General features: G+C 42.6%; 1 pseudogene; it reads left to right on the top strand.

The window, feature by feature from the left end:
* LOC136319460 (solute carrier family 25 member 3 pseudogene) overlaps nt 1–20,623 on the top strand; it is a 44,509-nt pseudogene extending 23,886 nt beyond the window's left edge.
* The last annotated feature ends 294 nt before the right edge of the window (nt 20,624–20,917 follow it).

Below are 20,917 nucleotides of genomic sequence, written 5' to 3'. Positions count from 1 at the left end.
CCCATCTGTGAATGGCTTTCCATTTCTCACAATTGCTAAAGCACCAGCAAAGCTAGCCGAATTCCAGTCACCTTGTTGGGTCCAAACATGGAGTTGCTGCTGACTAGCTTGCACTCTGCACAGTAGCTCTTGACATGCTTTCTTCCTGCTGTCCCTCGCTGGATATTTCGAGGCAAATGTAGTATGGCATGTGTCAAAGTGCTGCTTTATATTTGACCGTTTCATTGATGCAATTTTATCATTGCATATTAGTCACACTGCAGAACCTGCTCTCTCCACAAAAGAGAATTCCTCTGTCCATTCCTGCTGAAAGGCACGATACTCCTCATTTTTTTTCTTTTTGCCATCTTCTTTGTTAAAAGGGTTTCTGCAATTAGCTAGCTGACTACTTGATTAAAAGGAGGGAAGTTTATTTCCTGACCTCAAAATGACCCGTGTACATTACGCATTATCCAAAAAAAATTTGGAGAAAAAGATGGCAGCGGAGTAGGCGGATGCACAGATGCTCAGCTCTCACAACCAAACTGGAATACAAATCAATTTAGGAAAAATCAGCATGAAAAACCAACTCTGAAATGCAAGAACAGCTCTCAAAAACCAAGGAGCAAAGAAGAACCCACAACAATCCTGGTAGAGAGCGCCTGAATCTCCTCTGCTTACAGGAACGGAGGGGGGGGGAGGCTGAGAGCCCAGAGGGGATCTTACAGAGGGAAAAGAGCAGAAACTACTGCTCAAAACCACTTGCCTGGCGACCAGGGAGCGAGGTGTGTTGAAAAGACCAGCTTATCTCCCAAGTGGAAAGGACAGGGAGAGGTACAGACTGTGAGGGGCTAAGGAACGCAGGAAATGAACTGAAAAAGCTACTCATCCGTGCTGGAGGCAGCCATAGCTGGGGGAGGGACTGAACCTTTCACAAAACAGAGGCCTTCAGAGTCTCAGGTTACACCCATCGCATTCCTGGATACAGTTTCAAGGAAGCCCCCTGCTGAGATCAGTTAACAAGACTATCACCTGTTAAGAAAACAAACAAATCAAGACTTCAAAGCTGCCCAAATCCGAAAGTGGATTACAGATAACAGCTGATACCAACCCAAGAAGACCTAGAAATAACACAACTGAAAACTGGAGGCAGACAACACCAAGCCTAGACTCAACCAACTCTACAAATAAAACACCCAAAAACAGATGATGAGAAGACAAAGAAGTGCAATCCAAATGAAACCACAAGAGACACCTTCAGGAGATGAACTGAGTGATATGGAAATAATCAAACTTCCAGATGCGGAGTTCAAAATAATGATTGTAAGGATGCTTAGGGATCTTAGAACAACAATGGATGGTCATTATGAACACCTAAATAAAGAAATAGCAAGTATAAAAAAGAATCAGTCATAGATGACAAATACAATATCAGAAATAAAGACCACAATGGAGGGAATTAAAAGCAGGATAGATAGAGCAGAGGATCGAATCAGTGAGTTAGAGGACAACTGGAATGAAGGCATGAAAGCAGAGAAGAAAAGAGAAAAGACCCTCAAAAAGTCAGAGGAAACTCTTAGAGAGCTCTGTGACAACATGAAGAGAAATAACATCTGCATCATAGGGGTTCCTCAAAAAGAAGAAAAAGAACAAGGGATAGAGACTTTGTTCAATCATATCATAGCTGAAAATTTCCCTAAATTAATGCAAGAGAAACTCTCACAAGTCCAAGAAGCACAGAGGACTCCATTAAAGAGAAACCCAAAGAAACCTACACCAAGACACATCATAATTAAAATACCAAAGCTAAGCGATAAAGAGAAAATATTAAAAGCTGCAAGAGAAAAAAAAGGTATCACCTACAAAGGAGCCCCCATAAGGATGACATCCGACTTCTCAACAGAAACACTTGAGGCCAGAAGAGAATGGCAAGAAATATTCAAAGTAATGCAGAACAAGAACCTACAACCAAGACTACTTTATCCAGCAAGGCTATCGTTAAAAAATTGAAGGAGAAATAAAAAGCTTCCCAGACAAAAAACAACTCAAGGAATTCATTACAACCAAACCAATGCTGCAGGAAATGTTAAGGGGCCTGTTGTAAACAGATCAAAGTGGGAAAAGAATATAGCAAAAAAAAAAATACACCTTTAAAGAAGAAAATGGCAATAAACAACTATATATCTATAATAACCTTAAACATAAATGGATTAAATGATCCAATCAAAAGACATAGGGTAGCTGCATGGATAAGAAAACAGAACCTATTCATATGCTGTCTACAAGAGACATACCTTAGAACAAAAGATACACATAGATTGAAGGTAAAAGGATGGAAAAAAACATTTCATGCAAATGGAAATGAAAAAAAAGCTGGGGTAGCAATACTTATATCAGACAAATTGGACTTTAAAACAAAGGATATAGTAAGAGATAAAGAAGGCCACTACATAATGATAAAGGGAGTAATCCAACAGGAAGATATAATTATTATAAATATCTATGCACCTAATATAGGAACACCCAAATATATAAAGCAGACTTTGATGGATTTAAAGAGAGAGAACAACAGCAGTACTATAATAGTAGGAGATTTCAATACCCAATAAAATCACTAGATAGATCCTCAAGAAAAAAAATTAACAAAGAAACAGCAGACTTATTGGACACACTAGATCAACTCGATTTAATAAATATCTTCAGAACCTTTTACCCTAAAGCAGCAGAATATACATTCTTTTCTAGTGCCCATGGTACATTCTCTAGGATAGACCACATGTTAGGGCACAAAAGTGCTCTCAACAAATTTAAGAAGACTGAAATCATATCAAGCACTTTCTCCGATCACACCGGCATGAAACTAGAAATGAATCACAACAGAAAAGCTCAAAAATTCTCAAACACATAGAAACTAAATAGCAGGGTGTTAAATAATGAATGGACTAAGAATGAGATCAAAGAAGAAATAAAAAAATTCCTAGAAACGAATGACAATGAGCATACAACAACTCAAAATTTATGAGACACAGCGAAAGCAGTGCTGACAGGGAAGTTCATAGCAATACAGGCACACTTTCAGAAGCTAGAAAAAGCTCAAATAAACAACTTAACCCTGCATCTAAAAGAATTAGAAAAAGAACAGCAAGTAAAACCCAAATGTAGTAGAAGGAAGGAAATAATAAAGATCAGAGCAGAAATAAATGACATAGAGGCTAAAGAAACAATACAGAGGATCAATGAAACTAGGAGCTGGTTCCTTGAAAACGTAAACAAGATTGATGAACCTTTAACTAGACTCACCAAGAAAAAGAGGAAGAGGACTCAAATAAATAAAATTAGAAATGAGAGAGGAGAAATAACAACTGACACAACAGAAATACAAAATATTGTAAGAAAATACTATGAAGAACTGTATGCCAAAAAACTAGACAACCTAGAAGAAATGGACAAATTCCTTGAAACATACAATCTTCCAAAAATCAATCTGGAAGAATCAGAACACCTAAACAGACCGATTACAACAAATGAGATCGAAACAGTTATCAAAAAACTCCCAACAAAGAAAAGTCCAGGGCCCGATGGCTTCACAACGGAATTCTACCAAATATTCAAAGAAGAACTAACTCCTATCCTTCTCAAACTATTTCAAAAAATTCAAGAGGAAGGAAGACTTCCAAACTCCTTTTATGAGGCGAGTATAACTCTGATTCCAAAACCAGGCAATGACAACACAAAGAAAGAAAATTATAGGCCAATATCCCTGATGAATTTAGATGCTAAAATCCTCAAAAAAATATTAGCAAACAGGATCCAGCAATATATGAAAAAAATCATACACCATGATCAAGTGGGAATTATTCTGGGGAGGCAAGGCTGGTACAATATTCGTAAATCAATCAATGTGATTCATCACATAAACAAAAAGAAGGAGAAAAACCATATGATAATTTCAATAGATGCAGAAAAAGCATTTGATAAAATCCAGCACCCATTCATGATCAAAACTCTCAGCAAAGTGGGAATACAGGGAACATACCTCAACATGATAAAAGCCATCTATGAGAAACCCACAGCCAACATCATACTCAATGGGAAAAAATTAAAAGCAATACCCTTAAGATCAGGAACAAGGCAGGGGAGCCCCCTTTCACCACTCTTATTTAACATGGTCCTGGAAGTCCTAGCCACAGCAATCAGACAAGAAGAAGAAATAAAAGGCATTCAAGTTGGAAAAGAAGAAGTAAAACTATCATTATTTGCAGATGATATGATATTGTATATAGAAAACCCTAAAGTCTCAGTCAAAAAGCTACTGGACCTGATAAATGAATTCAGCAAAGTGGCAGGATATAAGATCAATACTCAGAAATCAGAGGCATTTTTATACACCTACAATGAACAGTCAGAAAGAGAAATTAAGGAAACAATCCCCTTCACAATTACAACCAAAAAAATAAAGTACCTAGGAATAAACTTAACCAAGGAGATTAAAGACTTGTACTCGGAAAATTATAAAACATTGATAAAAGAAATCAAGGAAGATACAAACAAGTGGAAGCATATACCGTGCTCATGGTTAGGAAGAATAAACATCATTAAAATGTCTATATTACCCAAAGCAATCTATAAATTCAATGCAATACCAATTAAAATACCAATGACATACTTCAAAGATATAGACCACATATTCCAAAAATTTATATGGAACCAAAAGAGAACACAAATAGCCTCAGCAATCTTAAAAAAGAAGAAGAAAGTGGGAGGGATCACACTTCCTGATATCAAGTTATACTACAAGGCCATTGTACTCAAAACAGCCTGGTACTGGCATAAGAACAGGCATATAGATCAATGGAACAGAACAGAGAACCCAGAAATAAACCCACAGTTCTATGGACAACTGATATTTGACAAAGGAGGTAAGGAAATACAATGGAGTAAAGACAGCCTCTTTAACAAATGGTGTTGGGAAAATTGGACAGCTACCTGCAAAAAAATGAAACTAGATCACCAGCTTACACCACTCACAAAAATAAACTCAAAATGGATAAAAGACTTAAATGTAGGCCGTGAAACCATAAGCATCTTAGAAGAAAACATAGGCAGTAAGCTCTCGGACATCTCTTGGAGCAATATATTTGCTGATTTATCTCCACGGGGAAGTGAAATAAAAGACAGGATAAACAAATGGGACTTTATCAAACTAAAAAGCTTTTGCACAGCTAAAGACAACAAGAACAGAATAAAAAGACAAACTGCACAATGGGAGAACATATTTGACAATATGTCTGGTAAGGGGTTAATAACCAAAATTTATAAAAAACTTGTAAATCTCAACACCAGGAAGACAAACAATCCAATCCAAAAATGGGCAAAAGAGATGAATAGACACTTCTCCAAAGAGGACATACAGATGGCCAATAGGCATATGAAAAAATGCTCAACATCACTAATCATTAGAGAAATGCAAATTAAAACCACAATGAGATATCACCTCACACCAGTCAGAATGGCGCTCATCCACAAAACAACACAGAATAAGTGCTGGCGAGGATGTGGAGAAAAGGGAACCCTCCTGCACTGCTGGTGGGAATGCAGACTGGTGCAGCCACTGTGGAAAATAGTATGGAGATTCCTCAAAAAACTGAAAATCAAACTGCCTTTTGACCCAGCTATCCCACTTTTAGGAATATACCCTAAGGACACCATAGAACGGTTCTAAAAGGAGAAATGCACCCCCATGTTTGTGGCAGCATTGTTCACAATAGCGAAGATCTGGAAACAGCCCAAGTGTCCGTCAGAGGACGAGTGGATTAAAAAGCTTTGGTACATATATACTATGGAATACTACTCAGCCATAAGAAATGATGACATCGGATCATTTACAATAACATGGATGGACCTTGATAACATTATATGGAGTGAAATAAGTAAATCAGAAAAAAAACTAAGAACTATATGAATCCATACATAGAAGGGACATAAAAATGAAACTGAGAGACATGAACAAGAATGTGATGGCAACAGGGGTGGGGGTTGGGGGAGGGGGGATGGGGTGAAGAAGGAGAGAGGGGTTGGGGGAGGGGAGGGACACAAAAAAAACCAGATAGAAGGTGACAGAAGACAATTTGACTTTGGGGGAGGGGTATACAGCACAATCAAATGTCAAAATAATCTAGAGATGTTTTCTCTCAACATATGTACCCTGATTTATCAAGGTCACTGCATTAAATTTAATAAATAAATTAAAAAAAAACACCAAAAAAAATTGTCAAATAAAAAATGACAACAGCCAACACACGCACACAAAAAAAATTGGTGTTGTCCTGAAAGACAGCTGTGATTGGCTCCAGCCACCCACAACCATGAACATGAGCAGTAGGAAATGAATGGATTGTAATACATGAGAATGTTTTCTATTTTTAACATTATTTTTTTATTATTAAAGATTTGTCTGCGAGCCAGATGCAACCATCAAAAGAGCCACATCTGGTTCGTGAGCCATAGTTTCCCGACTCCTGGTATAAAGGTTTGGAAAAGCTCTCTGCTTCTCAATCTTAAACAGTAAGAAATAAGAGTTAAAAAGCCTGGCCATGGCTGGTTAGCTCAGTGGTAGAGTGCTGGCCCGGCATGTGGATGTCACAGGTTTAATTCCTCGTCAGGGCACACAGAAGACGTGACCATATACTCCTCCCCTCTCCCCCTCCACTACTATCTTTCTTTCTCTCTTACCCTCCCACAGCAATGGCTCGATTGGTTCGAGCACATCTTCCCTGGGTGCTGAGGATGGCTCCATGGAGCTTCCACCTCAGACGCTAAATACAGCTAGGTTGTGAGCATGGCCCCAGATGGGCAGAGCATCGGCCCTAGATGGAGGTTGCCAGGTGGATCCCACTTGGGGCACATGCAGGAGTCTGTCTCTTTATCTCCCCTTCTCTCACCTGGAAAAGGAGAAGAAGAAAGAGGAGAAGAAGGGGGAGGAGGAGGAGGAGGAGAAGGAGGAGGAGGAAAAGCCCAAAGAGCCCTGTGGCAAAGAACCAATTAAATGTATTGTCTTCACATCTGAGCCTGTGGACCTCCAGAGAGTCACCATGCTGTTGAGAAAGAAGGGCATGGCTGATAAAGTAATACAATAACCCAAGCTTGAACATATCTAGAAAAACACTTTGGGATTAGCTATTGGTATAAGGAATATAATTGAAGAAAACAGGAGAATCCTAGTAACTTTTTGTCAGAAGTGTGTGACGGGATAAAGACAAATGTCTAAGTGAGCCTTAGAAAAACCTGGGGCCACCAAATAGAGGGCAGCAAAAGCTGTTTATACCTCCGTAAAGAGACTCCCCAACAACCGCTTCAAGTATTGCCACAGAGAGTAAAAGACACACAGGAACTTGGCAGGACAGAAACAGGAACCATTTAGACCAACAGATAAGACATCTTCTCTGAGAAAACAGAACCAAAGTCCCCCCTCGATGGGGAAAGCCCCACTACCTCCTGGCTGGGGGCCCTCGCCTGCCCACCCACGGGATCCCATGAGTGCTCTGAGCCTGTGACTGCCGTGCATCGCCAATTTTACCTGCTTGAAATGGAGTTTAGGGCTCTTACGCTGTCTCTGCTCCACCACTGAAAACTGACAGGGGCTAAGGCGGAAAATAGATTTCTTCTTTCAAGTTCATAGGTCACAGAATCCTGAAGATCCCCATTTAGACACAGAGAAGAGTACTGAAGAGTGATCAGACTAATGACTGCATGGGACTTGCAGTGTCTCCTCCCGGGAGGGTGAGCAGGTTCTAGATGTGAGAGGAAAAGTGAAAAAGGAATATGGTGACCATTAGGGAGAGAGCTGGCAGAGACTGGCCACTGTTCACCAAACCTATTTCCTTTCCCTCCTGCATGCACAGCTAAGTGACAGTTCCCAGCCTCCTTTGCAGCCTTGTGTGGCCATGTGACTAACCCCGGCCAATGAAACATGGGCAGAAGCGGTACCTGCCACATCTTCTCTCTCTATTCCCTATTCTGCTGTGTAGGTGGCAAAGGCCAGGGCTCATGTGGAAGCCACATGCTTAAGGTGGCAGCACCTTTGTCAATCTGAGTCCCTGAATGGCCATGTAAGGCTGAGCAGCTATCCAAGCCTGGCTTGGATATCCAAGCCAGGCAATGGATAGCTTGGCAATGGCTATCCAAGCCTGGCACCTCATGGTAACCACCAGGAAATGGAGGGCAAGCCATTGACCTAAGAGAGAAATCAACATATAAGATTTTAAGCCACTGTTGTGTGAGAATATCTGTTAAAACATATCACCTTAGCCTGACCTGTGGTGGCGCAGTGGGATAAAGCGCCGGCCTGGAACACTGAGGTTGCCGGTTCAAAACCTTGGGCTTGCCTGGTCAAGGCACATATGGGAGTTGATGCTCCAGCTCCTCCCCCTTCTCTCTCTCTCTCTCTCTCTCCCCTCTCTCTAAAAATCAATAAATAAAATATTTTAAAAAACATATCACCTTAAATACAAGAATGAAATGAAAATTATCATGATCTAAGGGTGACAAACATAAGCATGCCAACTCATGTGACATCATGGTACAAACATGGAGCACCCAGGAGCCATTAGAAACGCTGACATAAAGCAACATTTGATGACTTTAAAGTGCTCTGTGCTATACTAAATAAGTGGGGGGAAATTAGCTTAGAAAACAAAACGCGAGCGGAGACAAGATGGCGCTGGAGTAGGCGGACGTACCAGCATCTACCTCCCAGAACCAATGTGGATTACAAACTAATTTTATGAACTATCAGCTGGAAAAACCAACTTTGGACTAAACTAAAAGGACTCTTCAACCCAGGAACACTAAAGAAGCCACACCGAGACTGGTAGGAAAAGCGGAAACGCGGAGAGGGCTGCCCAGCTTCTCGGAGCGAACGGCAGCAGGGAGAGACTCACGTGGCGGGAAGTGAGTTTAGCAGAGGGGAAAGGGTTCTGAGCCCCAGGAACAAAGCCCCAGCCTGCAGCCCCAGAGCCCAGAAGAAGCGTAAGGACAGTACTTAGCTGGAAACAAGTCAGGATACTGTTTGTGAGAGAGTCTGATTTCTCAGACCCAGGATCCTTCTTAAAGGGACCATGCAGAACATCTCTCTCATAACCACCCACCTGGGGCTCCTGGGGAAGGGGGGAGAGGGGAGAGAACCACAGTAACAGGAAGAGAGTGCAATCTAGAAGGCATAAGGAGAAACATTTTGAGAGATAGCCACCCTAACCCCTGGGACAAGTCACTCCCCAAAGCTGAAGTGAATATTTCCCCCGGAAACAGCAATACCAGCAAAGGGAAGCAGGAGAGCAGCCAAACAAACTCCCCCGCAGCATTCAGAGCAGAGTCGCATAGAAGGAGGGAGCTTTCGGGTCTACAGTAGTGAGTTTTAGGGTCCGAGCTGCAACGCCCCCACCCACGCGGCTGAGGGCGCACCCGAGAGCGGGCGGCAGCGGGAGACAAAAGCGCGGTTCTGCTGGCAGGGTTGGAAGCCGGCTGGCCACCACTGGGCTCAGGTGTGAGCTCAATCTTGCCCGGCTAGGGAGAAGGGGGCGTGCAAAAGTGGCCAAGCTCAGCTGCCGGCAGCCTGTAATCCAGCCTCTGGGAGAAGGGCAGGAAACCCAGAAAGGGTAGAAACCAGCCCCGGAGCAAGGGCAGAGGAGCACATCCCTGCCCCGCCCATGCAACCCAGGCTTGCGGTCTGACTTGGTAGCCGGCTCCTCCCACGAGGGTGGAGCCAAAAACCCAGAAGAGGCGGAGTTCCGGTACGAAGCTGAGCTTGGGCACATAGCCCTGCCTGGCGGTAGAGCCAAAGCTAGCAGCTGTTCCTTGAGTGGGATCATCCTGCAAAGGCAGGGCGAAAGCTCGGAAACAGGCGGAGACCCACAGCTGAGCAAAGGTGCTCGCCAGTGCCCTCAGGACCGAGCATAACGTCACACACGGGGGCAGGGCAAAGGCCAAGGCCACCAACACTTGTGCACCCGAGCACGTGATCACAGCCACACTCGTGAAGAGAAAATGCGGAGGCAGAGAAATACAACACAAATAAACCAAGAGAAATCCCCAGAAAAGGACCTAAGTGAATCAGATATAACCAAATTACCAGATGCAGAGTTTAAAATAACGATTGTTAGGATGCTCAAAGATATTAGAACCACCATAGATGGCCATTACGAAAACCTAAATAAAGAGATAACAAATATAAAAAAGGACATTGAAATAATAAAAAAGAATCAGACAAAAATGACAAATACAATATCTGAAATAAAAAATACAATGGAAGGAATTAAAAGCAGGATGGATGAAGCAGAGAATCGAATCAGTGAGTTAGAGGACACAATAAATAAAGGCACGGAAGCAGAGCAGAAAAAAGAAAAGAGACTCAAAAAGTCTGAGGAACCTCTAAGAGAGCTCTGTGACAACATGAAGAGAAATAACATCCACATCATAGGGGTTCCTGAAGAAGAAGGGAAAGAACAAGGGATAGAGACTTTGTTCAAACATATAATAGCGGAAAACTTCCCCCAATTAAGGCAGGAAAACATTTCACATGTTCAGGAAGCACAGAGAACTCCATTAAGGAGAAACCCAAAGAAACCAACACCAAGACACATCATAATTAAATTACCAAAGCTAAATGATAAAGAGAAAATATGAAAAGCTGCTAGAGAAAAAAAGACAATCACCTACAAAGGAGCCCCCATAAGGATGACTTCTGACTTCTCAACAGAAACACTTGAAGCCAGAAGGGAATGGCAAGAAATATTCAAAGTAATGCAGAACAAGAACCTACAACCAAGACTACTTTATCCAGCAAGGCTATCATTTAAAATTGAAGGAGAAATAAAAAGCTTTACAGACAAAAAAAAACTCAAGGATTTCACTGCAACAAAACCAAGGCTGCAAGAAATGCTAAGGGACCTGTTGTAAACAGATCAAAGGAAAAAAAGAATATAGCAAAAGAGAAAAACAGTTTTAAAGGAAAAAAAATGGCAATGAACAATTACATATCAGTAATAACCTTAAATGTTAATGGATTAAATGTTCCGATCAAGAGACATAGGGTAGCTGTGTGGATAAGAAAACAGGACCCATACATATGCTGTCTACAAGAGACACACCTTAAATCAAAAGATGCACACAGACTGAAGATAAAAGGATGGAAAAAAATATTTCACGCAAATGGAAATGAAAAAAAAAGCTGGGGTAGCAATACTTATATCAGACAAAATGGACTTTAAAACCAAGACCATAGTTAGAGATAAAGAAGGTCACTACATAATGATAAAGGGAGCAATCCAAAAGGAAGATATAACCATTATAAATATCTACGCACCTAATGTAGGAGCACGTAAATATATAAAGCAGACTTTGATGGACTTAAAGGGCGAGATCAACAGCAATACTATAATAGTAGGAGATTTCAATACCCCATTATCATCATTAGATAGATCCTCAAGAAAGAAAATTAACAAAGAAACAGCAGACTTAAAGGACATGTTAGATGATCTCGATTTAATAGACATCTTCAGAACCTTTCACCCTAAAACAGCAGAATATACATTCTTTTCAAGCGCTCATGGTACATTCTCTAGAATAGACCACATGTTAGGGCACAAAAGCGGGCTCAACAAATTTAAGAAGATTGAAATCATATCGAGCACTTTCTCTGATCACAATGGCATTAAACTAGAAATCAACGACAATAGAAAAATTAAAAAACATTCAAACACTTGGAAACTAAATAGCACGTTATTAAACAATGAATGAGTTAACATTGAGATCAAAGAAGAAATTTAAAAATTCCTGGAAACAAACAATAATGAGCATACATCAACTCAAAATTTATGGGACACAGCAAAAGCAGTCCTGAGAGGGAAGTTTATAGCATTACAGGCATACCTCAAGAAGCTAGAAAAAGCTCAAATAAACAACTTAACCCTGCATCTAAAAGAACTAGAAAAAGAACAGCAAGTAAAACCCAGAGCTAGTAGAAGGAAGGAAATAATAAAGATCAGAGCAGAAATAAATGACATAGAGGCTAAAGAAACAATACAGAGGATCAATGAAACCAGGAGCTGGTTCTTTGAAAAGGTAAACAAGATCGATGAACCTTTAACAAGACTCACCAAGAAAAAAAGAGAGAGGACTCAAATAAATAAAATTAGAAACGAGAGTGGAGAAATAACAACTGACACAACAGAAATACAAAATATTCTAAGAAAATACTATGAAGAACTGTACGCCAAAAAACTAGACAACCTGGATGAAATGGACAAATTCCTTGAATTATATAATCTTCCAAAAATCAATCTGGAAGAATCAGAAAACCTAAACAGACCAATTACAACAAATGAGATTGAAACAGCTATCAAAAAACTCCCAAAAAAGAAAAGTCCTGGTCCTGATGGCTTCACAAGTGAATTCTACCAAATATTCAAAGAAGAACTAACGCCTATCCTTCTCAAGCTATTTCAAAAAATTCAAGAGGAAGGAAGACTTCCAAACTCCTTTTATGAGGCAAGCATAATTCCGATTCCAAAACCAGGCAAAGACAACACAAAAAAAGAAAATTATAGGCCAATATCCCTGATGAACTTAGATGCAAAAATCCTCAATAAAATATTAGCAAACCGGATCCAGCAATATATGGAAAAAATCATACACCATGATCAAGTAGGATTTATTCTTGGGAGGCAAGGCTGGTACAATATTCGCAAATCAATCAATGTGATTCATCACATAAACAAAAGAAAGGAGAAAAACCACATGATAATTTCAATAGATGCAGAAAAAGCATTTGATAAAGTCCAGCACCCATTCATGATCAAAACTCTCAGCAAAGTGGGAATACAGGGAACATACCTAAACATGATAAAGGCCATCTATGACAAACCCACAGCCAACATCATACTCAATGGGCAAAAATTAAAAGCAATCCCCTTAAGATGAGGAACAAGGCAGGGGTGCCCCCTTTCACCACTCTTATTTAACATAGTTCTGGAAGTCCTCGCCACAGCAATCAGACAAGAAAAAGAAATAAAAGGCATCCAAATTGGAAAAGAAGAAGTAAAACTATCATTATTTGCAGATGACATGATATTGTATATAGAAAACCCTAAAGTCTCAGTCAAAAAACTACTAGACCTGATAAAAGAATTTGGCAAGGTGGCAGGATATAAAATCAATACTCAGAAATTAGAGGCATTTTTATACTCTAATAATGAACTGTCAGAAAGAGAAATCAGGGAATCAATCCCCTTTACCATTGCAACCAAAAAAATAAAGTACCTAGGAATAAATCTAACCAAAGAGATTAAAGACTTGTACTTGGAAAATTATAAAACATTGATAAAAGAAATCAGGGACGATACGAATAAGTGGAGGCATATACCGTGCTCATGGTTAGGAAGAATAAACATCATTAAAATGTCTATATTACCCAAAGCAATTTATAAATTCAATGCAATACCAATGAAAATACCAATGACTTACTTCAAAGACATAGAACACATATTCCAAAAATTTATATGGAACCAAAAAAGAACACGAATAGCCTCAGCAATCCTGAAAAGGAAGAAAAAAGCGGGAGGTATCACACTTCCAGATATCAAGTTATATTATAAGGCCATTGTACTCAAAACAGCATGGTACTGGCATAAGAACAGGCACATAGATCAATGGAACAGAACAGAGAACTCAGAAATAAACCCACAGCTCTATGGACAACTGATATTTGACAAAGGAGGTAAGACAATACAATGGAGTAAAGACAGCCTCTTCAACAAATGGTGTTGGGAAAACTGGACAGCTACCTGCAAAAAAATGAAACTAGACCACCAACTTACACCACTCACAAAAATAAACTCAAAATGGATAAAAGACTTGAATGTAAGCCATGAAACCATAAGCATCTTAGAAGAAAACATAGGCAGTAAGCGGCCTGACCAGGTGGTGGCGCAGTGGATAGAGCGTCGGACTGGAATGTGGAAGACCCAGGTTCGAGACCCCAAGGTCACCAGCTTGAGCGCGGGCTCATCTGGTTTGAGCAAAAACCCACCAGTTTGAACCCAAGGTCGCTGGCTCCAGCAAGGGGTTACTCGGTCTGCTGAAGGCCCGCAGTCAAGGCACATATGAGAAAGCAATCAATGAACAACTAAGGTGTTGCACCGCGCAATGAAAAACTAATGATTGATGCTTCTCATCTCTCTCTGTTCCTGTCTGTCTGTCCCTGTCTATCCCTCTCTCTGACTCTCTCTCTGTCTCTGTAAAAAAAATAAATAAAATATACATAGGCAGTAAACTCTCTGACATCTCTCGCAGCAATATATTTGCTGATTTGTCTCCACAGGCAAGTGAAATAAAAGACAGGATAAACAAATGGGACTTTATCAAACTAAAAAGCTTCTGCACAGCTAAAGACAATAAGAACAGAATAAAAAGACAAACTACACAATGGGAGAATATATTTGACATAGCGTCTGACAAGGGGTTAATAACCAAAATTTATAAAGAACTTGAAAACTTAATACCAGGAAGACAAACAATCCAATCCAAAAATGGGCAAAAGAAATGAATAGACACTTCTCCAAAGAGGACACACAGATAGCCAATAGGCATATGAAAAAATGTTCAACATCACTAATGATTAGAGAAATGCAAATTAAAACCACAATGAGATATCACCTCACACCAGTCAGAATGGCGCTCATCAATAAAACAACACAGAACAAGTGCTGGCGAGGATGTGGAGAAAAGGGAACCCTCCTGCACTGCTGGTGGGATGCAGACTGGTGCAGCCACTGTGGAAAACAGTATGGAGATTCCTCAAGAAATTAAAAATCAAACTGCCTTTTGACCCAGCCATCCCACTGTTAGGAATATACCCCAAGAACACCATAGCACTGTTTGAAAAGAAGAAATGCACCCCCATGTTTATGGCAGCATTGTTCACAATAGCAAAGATTTGGAAACAGCCCAAGTGTCCATCAGAGGACGAGTGGATTAAAAAGCTTTGGAATATATATACTATGGAATACTACTCAGCCATAAGAAATGATGACATAGGATCTTTTACAACAACATGGATGGGCCTTGATAACATTATACTGAGTGAAAGAAGTAAATCAGAAAAAACTAAGAACTATATGTCTCCATACATAGGTGGGACATAAAGATGAGACTCAGAGACATGAACAACAGTGTTGGGGTTACAGGGTGGGGGGAGGAGAGGGAGAGGGTTGGGGGAGGGAAGGGGCACAAAGATCATGGCTTTTCAGCATTTGCCATATTCCCCCCTTAATCTATAGACAGCAAATATTTACGTATGGTGTTCTCACTATAAAGACTGCTGTCTTGCCCTGGCCGGTTGGCTCAGCGGTAGAGCGTAGGCCTAGCGTGCGGAGGACCCGGGTTCGATTCCTGGCCAGGGCACACAGGAGAAGCGCCCATTTGCTTCTCCACCCCTCCGCCGCGCTTTCCTCTCTGTCTCTCTCTTCCCCTCCCGCAGCCAAGGCTCCATTGGAGCAAAGATGGCCCAGGTGCTGGGGATGGCTCTGTGGCCTCTGCCTCAGGCACTAGAGTGGCTCTGGTTGCAACATGGCGACGCCCAGGATGGGCAGAGCATCGCCCCCTGGTGGGCAGAGCGTCGCCCCTGGTGGGCGTGCCGGGTGGATCCCGGTCGGGCGCATGTGGGAGTCTGTCTGACTGTCTCTCCCTGTTTCCAGCTTCAGAAAAATGAAAAAAAAAAAAAAAAAAAGACTGCTGTCTTAGGGACAAATGCTGATAAACTATTTCAGCAGTTCTTCCTTCTTCAAAGACTTATACGTAAACATAGAAACATAGAGCTCCATGTTTCATAGGACATACTCAAGCTCACTCCATGCTCCCTGGAGCTTTAGCACAAGGGAATGCCCCCCCCTTTTTTTTAGTATATTTTATTTTATTTATTTATTTTTTGTATATTTCTGAGGATGGGGATGGGGAGGCAGTCAGACAGACTCCTGCATGTGCCTGACTGGGATCCACCTGGCATGCCTACCGGGGGGAATGCTCTGCCCATCTGGGATGTTGCTCTGTTACAACTGGAGCCATTCTAGCGACTGGGGCGGAGGCCATGGGGCCATCATTATTGCCCAGGATGGATTTGCTCCGGTGGAGCCTTGGCTGCGGGCGGGAGGAGAGAGACCAAGAGGAAGGAGAGGGGGAGAAGTGGAGAGGTAGATGGGTGCTTCTCCTGTGTGCTCTGGCCGGGAATCGAACCCGGGAATCCTGCACACCAGGCCAATGACTCCGACGGGTCTATCATATCATGCTTTTTACTTAAAAAAAAAAAATTACATTTCTTTTGAATGCTGATGAACAGGAGACACCAAATCTTTTTCGCCTGCAAACTACTACCTTCTTTATTAGATCTAGCTAATAACACTGTTCTGTCTTTTTTCCAAATAGCTCCAGATATATGGAAAAGATTTATATAGGCGGATGGGGATCCTCAAACCCCTCAGCGAGATCTTCTGAGAATGGCTTTTAAGATACCTAGAGGCAGAAAAAGCCCAATAGAGATCAGGGGGAACTACCAGCTTTTAGGATACACCCTTAAAGGCTCCAACACCCCAAAGGGGTCTCATAGGATGCCATCTGGGTCCTGCTTCAATAGTGGAAAGGAAGGTCATTGAGCTAAAGCCTGCCAGGCTTACACACCTCTGCTGTGAGGAAACAGGGACACTGGAAGGTGGGCTTCCCCCTCGCTCCTCTAAGGGAGGGTTCAGTCTCTTCCAGCCCTGCTCCAGCCACCTATGATCTAACCTTGCCCAGAAAGCTGGGGTTTGCCACTGAAGGCTGAAGGTGCCCAGGGCCATCGGCCCCATCTACGACACTGTGGACGAGCCTAGGGTATTTCTTCCAAGAAGCAGGTAAACTGATCTCATTCGCACAAGGGCCACTTAAGTATGTTTTGCCTGAATAGTCAGGTTTTTTTTCTTCCCTCAAAGATCTCTGTTGTGGGTGTTGATAGTCCTATTTTCTGCTGCTTTGCTTAATATATAGTGTTTCCTTTATCCCTCCTACCTCAATGCCCCACTCATATTTCAGGCTGGGACCTACTCTTAATTTAGAGCTCTCTTTCCTCCTTTTGCCAACTTGTATTATGAATTTACCTTTGCCACCCAGCTTAGTGTATCCCAAGGTTCTCTTTACAAGGCCACAGTCACAGAGCTCCAGGGAAAAGCAACCTGGTCTCAACTCTCCAGGCAGAGGAGAACAGAAGCTCCATATCCCCGCATGCTGCAAATGGCTTTTTCCAGTCTACCTGAATCATTACCAGCTAGAAGCAGCGGTCATTGGGACTTGGACATGAGCTGCAAAGTATAGAATGGTGACAACAATTCCAGTGCCGTGCGGACTTTTCCTGTGGGGAACTTTCCTGGACTCCTGCTCCCTGAGACAGCTCCTAACAGACTGAACTGTGGTTGGGTTGCATTTTTCAGGGATTTGGCATGGTGATGGGGCCAACTTGGATTGGGGAACATGTTAAGGACACTACTCATTTATGGATTCTTCCTGTATTGGCCAAGAGTTCGCTTAAAGGCTTTTAATCACTGTAAAAAAAAATAGAGGACTGGATGAAGAAGAGGGGGCACATATACACCATGGTATATTATTCAGCTAGGAGAAATGGTGACATCGGATCACTTATAGCGGAATGGTGGAGTCTTGGTAGCATTGTGCGGGGTAAAATAAGCGAATCAGAAAAAAACAGGAACTGCAGGATCCCATACATTGGTGGGACATAAAAGCGAGACTAAGAGGCATGAACAGGAGTGTGGTGGCTATGGGGGGTGGGGGGAGGGAAGGAAGGAGAGGGGGAGGGGGAGGGGGAGGGGTACAGAGAGAACTGGATGGAGGGTGGCTGAGGACGATCTCTCTTCGGGTAATGGGTATGCAACATAACTAAATGACAAGATAACCTGGAAATGTTTTCTTTGAATGTATGTACCCTGATTTATTGATGTCACCCCATTAAAATAAAAATTTATTCATAAAAAAAAAAAAAAGAAAACAAAACGCAGCAAAACATCATGTCTGTGGTTCTGAGAACCCTCTGAAAGATATTCACTCCACAATTACCAGTGAGGAAGCTGGGACTTGATTGATCATTTCTTCTCCTACTATGCATTTTCCAGGCTTGATTTTTTTATAATGACTATGTGTTCTTTTTATAAAACAATAAAGCTATGTTGGAACTGTAACTGCATTATTTATCCTCCAGCGGACACTGTACTGTCTCTTTCATTTCCCTTCAGAAATTCCACCCAAACCCCACTTCAAGATAGAATTTCCTGAAATTGTCACTTCGAGGAAGTCAGAAAACCGACTGACTTCCTCAGGTGAGAACCCCTGTTCCCTTGGGTGAGAACTCCTCCCAAGACAATAACAATTGTCTCTAGACTTACAGCTCATCTGCACTTTTCACAGCATGTTTCCATTGGTTTATAAATGGTGACATAATGAAACTTCCCAGTCTTTGCCCTCCCTAATCCCAGGCATGAGGCAGGACTTGTAACTAACCCTTGTTTACCAGAAGAAGAGGAGGGGACAGGGCAGTTCAGGGCCCTGTTCTAAGGCCCCAGTTTGACTTGAAGCAGAAACCAGTGAGAGGAGGGAAGGAGATACAGCAGGAGCCAGAGCCAGGCTTTGAAATCTTTCTCACACCCACATGTCCACTGGTGTCTGTCACTGAGCCGATGGCCTTCTTCCCAGCCAGGGCCAAACTCTGCCTGCACAGACTTCTCCATAATTAGAAGGCGGAAGAGGTATCCATGCTTATGATTCTCACCATTGGGGTTTAGGTCATAGGTGACTCTACCTTTGCCTGAGGGCTGCAATAAAAATTGGGGAGTTTTGGTTTTGGCTAGTTGGCTCAGGGGATAGAGCATCATCAGCCTGGCGAATGGACGTCCCAGGTTCAATATCCAATCAGGGCACACAGGAGAAGTGACCATCTAGTTCTCTTCTCCTCCCTCTCCCCATTCTCTCCTTCATCCCCTCCTGCAGCCAGTGGTTCAGTTGATTCCAGCAGTAGCCCAAGGTGCTGAAGATAGCTCAGTTGGCCTGAGCATCAGCCTCAGGCACTCAAAATAGCTTGGCTGATTTGAGCATCAGCCTCAGATGGGGGTTTCTGGGTGGATCCCAGTTAGGACTCATGTGGGAGTCTGTCTCTCTCTCCTCTTGTCACTTAAAAAGAATTGTGAGGTTTTAAGCAGAGGTGTGAGCCAGGTGCATTAAAGTTTTAGTAAAATTAATCTGGCCATAGAGTCTGCTGTGATTAGGAAGAGGCTACAGCCTGAACATCCATTTTAAAGACTACTACAGTCATCCTGATGTGCACGATAAAAGTGGAAACAGGAGGGATGGGCCCATGTGCTGTGGGGCCATAAGTAGCGTATCCAACCCCTCAGTACCCAACAGATCCAGAGCCTACACACGAAGTGAAGGAAAACTGAGACCACCTCACGTACGCAAAACAGAGGGCATATAATACAGGAGCTGGGCCTGTGAGCCGCAGCCTTTCTGAGAAGCATCAGCCTATTGTCTTCTTGGTGAGATGTTCTGTCTGTGGAGCACCTGGCGTGGGCACATCCCTCCAACACACCCTGCCTGCAGCTGGTGTACAACGGCCTCACGGGCCCCTGTAGCGTTCCACCGCCCCCACCCACAGCAGCCTTTACTGTGGATGAGCACAGTTATGAATATGGCTCCATGAAGTTTTATGTAGTGTGGCTTTGGTGGGGTATGTTGTGGTCTGACACATGGTACCTCTGGACTTAGTGACATGTCATATGCAGGTAGACCCCCAGAAGTACAGGGCATGTTCAATGGCTTCTCCATTACACTTAAAGATGATAGTGTCTACGGTTTGGCTGACGGATGGGCTCCTACTTTCACTGGCTACTCTGTGCAGGGGCTCTGCAGGTTTAGCTTCTATGAAGCCTGCAAGATCTTGCACAGCAACATGCTTAGAGAGAACACCTGTCTGTATACCTGGCTGCCTCTGCTGGCACTGAATCCCCTGTGGACACTGCCCTGGCTCCTGCAGAAGCTGCCGAGGTTCAAATTCAAACCTAACCAGGTTAAGCCAACACTGAGCGATGCAGCTCCCAAAATGTATGAGGAAGAAGACATATAAGCATTCTGCAAGGGGACTGCTCCTCTCTAGATGAGACAGATACCATGCACCATGATGAAGTCTATCTGCTTTGAACCTACTGTTGAAGCACTGTACCAGTGTGTGGTCCCTAAGCTCCGAAGTGAGTGTTCAAAACCAGAGCAGTTGGTTGTAACATGCAGGTTACCTGCGGGCTGGAGTCTCTTGTGCAATTTTTTCTCACCCTGCTGCCCCGTGCTGTCTGTGCTGGATAAAGAGAAAGGCAGCAGTGCTCTGGGGTCCTGCAGAGACTTGGATTTAAAGGTGTGTGAGAGAGACTTCGCCATTGGCCTCATGGTCAGCACCCAGGCTGCGCTGCTTCAGTTCATCTGTGACTCTGGGAAGGTCGACTGCCAGCTCCCGTGCCCTCCTCCACCCAGATGCCGAGTTGCTGAAGCAGCAGCATGCGTGGATTAACTCAGTAGACAGATCGAAGTAAATGTGAACTGAATCTGCTGGTCGGTCAGTGTGGAGAGAGGTGCTCAGGGAACTTTTATATATTTGACAGTGTAGGAAATTGTCTACTCCTGATACAGTTACTGCAGTACTCTTGCCTAAGGCACGAGTTTCATATTTATTGTTGAAATAAACCCAGCTGTTCATGAAAAAAAATACAGGGAGTTGGTCACAAGAGTATGGAAAGAACTCGAGGGAACAACGGCGAAGGAGTAGGCAGGAGCAAAGAGAAGAAGGGAGGTTCACTGAGGATGC

This window comes from Saccopteryx bilineata, chromosome 1 (genome assembly GCF_036850765.1).
Source record: "Saccopteryx bilineata isolate mSacBil1 chromosome 1, mSacBil1_pri_phased_curated, whole genome shotgun sequence".
Classification (NCBI taxonomy): domain Eukaryota; kingdom Metazoa; phylum Chordata; class Mammalia; order Chiroptera; family Emballonuridae; genus Saccopteryx; species Saccopteryx bilineata.
The sequence above is the reverse complement of the archived record's forward strand: the minus strand, read 5'-3'. Positions and strand labels throughout refer to the sequence as shown.